We start from the raw sequence: 5,470 nt of genomic DNA, 5'->3' as shown, positions 1-5,470 counted from the left end.
CATGTCCTTCGGTTTAACCAATGCTCTAGCCACCTTCTCTCAGTTAATGAACTCAATCTTCATGGAGTATTTGGATAAATTCGTCGTAGTATACCTCGATGATATACTCATCTACTCCAAGAACGAGGCAGAACATGCCGAGCATTTAAGGCTAGTACTGACGAAACTTCGAGAGCATCGCCTTTATGCTAAATTCTCTAAGTGTGAATTCTGGTTGCCAGAAGTGACCTATCTAGGCCATGTAATCTCTGGTAAAGGTATTGCTGTCAATCCCGAGCGAGTTCAAGCCATCCTTGACTGGACTCCCCCTGAATCGGTTAAGCATGTTCGGAGTTTCCTTGGCTTAGCGAGCTACTGCCGCCGCTTCGTCGAGAATTTCTCCAAGGTTGCTAAATCTCTAACCGAACTCCTCAAGAAAGATAAAAAGTTCGAGTGGACCCCACAGTGCGAGTTCAGCTTTCAGGAACTGAAAAGACGCCTGACATCTGCCCCCGTACTCGTACCACCAGATTTTTCTAAGGACTTTGTTATCTATTGCGACGCCTCGCGACAAGGACTAGGTTGCATACTCATGCAAGATCGTCATGTGATTGCCTACGCTTCCCGACAGTTGCGTCCACATGAGGATAATTATCCCACACATGATCTAGAGCTTGCAGCCGTAGTCCATGCACTCAAAACATGGCGACATTACCTTCTCGGTAATCGTTGCGAGATTTTCACTGATCACCAAAGTCTGAAATACATCTTCACCCAACCGGATCTGAATCTCAGGCAAATACGTTGGATCGAGTTGATCACAGACTACGACTTAGGAATAACTTACACCCTGGGCAAAGCCAACATCATGGCTGATGCGCTAAGCCATAAATCCTATTGTAACAACTTGATGTTACAACAAAGTCAACCACTTCTCCACGAGGAATTCCGTAAGCTTAACCTTCACATTGTTCCTCGAGGTTTTCTATCCACCCTGGTGGCGAAACCTACCCTCACGGATCAGATCATCAAAGCTCAGAAGGTAGATCCGGGAATCTCCCATATTAAGAGAAACATCAAGAAAGGAGTTGTGGATTGTTTCTCCGTTGATGACCAAGGTGTTGTGTTCTTTGGAGACCGCCTAGTGGTTCCCAAGGTACGCAACCTGAGGCGATTGATCCTTAAGGAAGCTCATGAATCCCCTCTCACCATTCATCCCGGTAGTACTAAAATGTATCAAGACCTATGCCAGAGGTTTTGGTGGACTAGGATGAAGAGAGAAATTGCTCAATACATTGCTAATTGCGACGTCTGCCGTCGTGTTAAAGCAGAGCATCAACGGCCTGCTGGCACCCTTCAACCTCTGGCTATTCCTGAATGGAAATGGGATAAAATCGGTATGGATTTCATTACCGGGTTTCCCAGGACCAAGAGAGGGAATAATGCTATCTTCGTTGTTGTCGATCGTCTTTCCAAAGTAGCCCACTTCCTACCTGTTCGTGAGAGTATAACCGCTAGCCAGCTAGCAGACTTGTACATCTCCCGAATAGTGTCTCTTCATGGTGTTCATTGGAAATTAATTCAGACCGTGGAAGTCTCTTCACCTCTCGATTTTGGGAAAGTTTCCAAAATGCAATGGGAACTCGTCTCTCTTTTAGCACCGCCTTTCACCCTCAATCAAGTGGTCAGGTAGAACGAGTTAATCAAATTCTGGAGGATATGCTCCGAGCTTCTGTCATCTCGTTTGGCATGGATTGGGAGAAATGCCTTCCATTCGCCGAGTTCGCTTATAACAATAGTTACCAAGCTAGCTTGGGCAAAGCCCCTTTCGAGGTTCTCTATGGGCGAAAATGTCGAACGCCTCTTAACTGGTCAGAAACCGGGGAAAGACAACTCTTTGGCCCGGATATGATCCAGGAAGCAGAAGAGCAGGTTCGCATTATTCGTGAGAAATTGAAAACAGCCCAATCTCGCCAAAAGAGCCATTATGATCGCAAACATAAGGCTATGACTTTTGAGGTTGACGAGAAGGCTTATCTTCGGGTGACTCCTTTAAAGGGAACCCATCGATTCGGTATCAAATGCAAATTGGCTCCTCGTTACATTGGACCCTTTCGCATTCTTGCCAAGCGAGGAGAAGTTGCCTACCAATTGGAACTACCTCCGCATCTCTCCAAGGTTCATGACGTCTTCCACGTTTCCCAACTCAGGCGTTGCTTCTCGGATCCTATCCGTGGAGTGGACCACGAAACGCTTGATCTCCAAGATAATCTCACATATCAGGAATACCCCGTTCGAATCCTTGATCAAGCCGAGCGTACCACTCGACGCCAAAACATCAAGTTCCTCAAGGTTCAATGGTCACACCATTCCGAGAAGGAAGCTACTTGGGAAAGGGAGGATCGTCTTCGACTTGAGTACCCCACCTTCTTCCCAACGGATCCTAAATCTCGAGACGAGATTCTTTTGAGTGGGGGTGAGTTGTCACATCCTAGCTAGTTCATGCATTAGAGTGTTGCATCATGTCTATTTTTCACAGAAACTTGAAATGGGGATGTCAGAAACCCCCAGCACCCCCCTGAAACAACTAGGGTTTACTAAAATCCTTTTCAATGAACCTGAAATGCCCTCCATAAATGTTCACCATCTTTGGTTCTGGCCAAAACCTCTGCCAAAAATGGTTTCATATTTTTGGAGGCCATCTTGGATTTTTGCACAAGCCATAAGTATTTGCATTTGGGCATTTTTAATTCTATAAATATTTTCAAATGCCCAAATAATCTTGAAGGTATTTTTAGGCTGTTGAGAATAATTTCATAGGTGCCTCAGAATATTTTCAGGATTTTTCCAAATGAAATAGTATTTTTACTATTTCAAAACACAGAACAGAAATAAATAAATAAAAGAGAAAACAGAAAGCAGAAGGACTTACCTGGCAGCCCACCTGGCGGCCCAGCACTGTGCTGGCCCGCGCCAGTCAGCTGCCTGCTCTCGCCAGAGCAGGCAGAGAGGTGACGCCGGCGAGCGCGAGCTCGCCACGGCGCCACCTGCTTGCCGCCCTCGCCCGTGGATGCGCTGGACGAACCCCTCGACGCGCCCCCGAGCCTCTGGACACCGCCATTCTCCCCCGTCGCCTCTCCCTCGCCTTTCCCCCACCATGGCCGACGCCGCCGCAGCCACCTCGCCGGAGTAGCCGCGCCCACCGTCGACCTCGCGCCGTTCCACCGTGTCCAACAGCTCCGCCGTCGCCCACTCCTTCGAGCAGGCCGAGCCCCGAGCGCTCGTTTGCCCCGAAGCCTCGCCTCCGACCTCGCCTTCGCCGCTCACCGTCGGAGATCCCCTCCGCCATCGCCACTGCAACAGCTCGCCTTCGACCTCGCCGTCCGCTCCGTCGCAACCGCCGTGAGCATGGCCACCTTCCCATCCTCTCCTCTCTCCCTCTCGAGCTCCGCAGCCACTGCACGAAGCTCACCCGTACGCGCCGCCGCACGAGCTCGTCGCCGACGAGGCTCCGGCCATCCAACGGCCGCACCACCGTAGCCATTAGCTCCACCGCAACGCCAGGAACCTGTAGCACCATTGCATGTCCCTCGCCGTGCTCTCTAGCAACGGATTCAACTACGCCCGTACCCCGGCAGCCGCACGGCTCGTCGCCGGCGTCGATTCCGGCGACCCCGAGCTCCACCACCACCACCAGTCGACGCGGTTCGCCCCCAGCTACACGTAGGTACCCTCCGCCGTCCATTTGGTCGCCGGAGGAGGGATCCCGCACTCCACCGCCGCGTCTGGACGTCGCTGGCGGCTAAACGCCGGCGAGTCAGCATGGTTTGACCACAGGTTGACCCCCCAGAGTCACTGACAAGTGGGGCCCGCCTGCTAATTAAATCTGGGTTAGAGTTAAAATTAATCCTAATTAGCTAATTACCTAACAGTGACACTGACACAAGGGACCCACACGTCAGGTTTGACCTGGACGACCCCGTTGACCACTGACGTCATCATGACACACTGGTGACGCAATAAGCAATTTAATTACTAGAATTATTCTTATATTGGAAATTCCAGAAATTATCACAAACTTCAAAAAATCATAGAAAATAATCTATAGCTCAGAATGAAAAGATTTATATATGAAAAATGATCAGAAAAATCCATTCTATCCATCTGTACTGGTTTCATGCATGATTAAGCAAGTTAACCTACTGTTTTATACAGAACAAGATAAAGCAGTAATATGGGCCATTTATGAACTTGGAATTTGAATCTTTGATTCAAAATAGTCCAAACCCTTCTGGCCTTAGTTGCATTAGCCCAATACATCCATCTTGCCATGTCTCATGCATGCATCATATTGTTGCACTTGCTTGGTGTTGATTGTGCTTCGGTATGCTCATTGTGGTAGGTCCTGCCTCCGAGGATATTCACGAGTATCCAACTGAAGGGTAGTATCCCACCACCACTCCGTCAGGCAAGCAACCCATTGATCATTTCGATACAAACCCATCTTCTCGCTTCTGCTCTCGTTTACTGCATTAAGACAACGCGATTCAAACTGCTGTGTGTTGCGGTAGTTGAACCCACTTTCCTTTGCATGACCTGTCATTAGCACAGTAACTAGATGAAACCCACTAGCATGTGTAGGAGTTGATTGAGCCATGTTGTATTCCTACAATGCTATGCTTGCTACGCTTAGAGTTGTGTCAGGTCTGGCTCATCAGGGTGATGAACTAGAGTGAAAGTGTGTGTGTCGATAATGAGAGTGAAGTTTTGAATACGATTTGGTAAAGGTATCGATGGGAGGCCATGTAGGAGTACATGGTGGGTTGTTTCATTGAGACCGTCCCTAAGAACTGAGATCTGTATGCGTGATTTAAGATTCAGCTACTACCACACATTGGGCCCGAAACCAATGGAGCCCCTCGGTTTCTTAATCACCCTTGTCCTCTGTCCAGGAGTTGCACGTAATTTCTGGTGTTTGTAGTAAGCTGGAGGCCGTGGACAACGCTGACCAAGGGGTGGGCTGTGATGCGGTAGGCTCGTGGCACGGTGTACCGAGTCACCCGTTTGGTGTTCGGGAACCCTACACACATCATTTGGGGCCGTAAGTGGAAACCTCGGCCGGACTCCCTGCGGATGGAACCTAAATAGGCGATAAACCTGGACTAGAGACTCGAGTGTTTAGGTAGGCTGTGGCCGACACCCACGTTGGGCTTCCGCTTGAAGGTTGCCGAGTACACGTCGTGTAGCGACGATAAGTGGTGAGAGCGCGTGTGACGAAGTACACCCTTGCAGGGTATAAAACTATTCGAATAGCCGCGTCCGCGGTAAAGGACTACTTGGTCGCTTATGCAATTCATAGACAAGTAAATGGATACTACTAAAAGCCTCAAGATAAGTGTGAGTACCGCGGATGGCCCTCTCGTGGGATGACGAGGGAGGATCCACGGTGGGGTATTGAGATGGTGATTAGTGGACTCGTGTGCGAAAACTA

The sequence above is a fragment of the Aegilops tauschii genome, chromosome 5 (genome assembly GCF_002575655.3).
Source record: "Aegilops tauschii subsp. strangulata cultivar AL8/78 chromosome 5, Aet v6.0, whole genome shotgun sequence".
NCBI lineage: Eukaryota > Viridiplantae > Streptophyta > Magnoliopsida > Poales > Poaceae > Aegilops > Aegilops tauschii.
Note: the sequence above shows the minus strand (reverse complement) of the source record.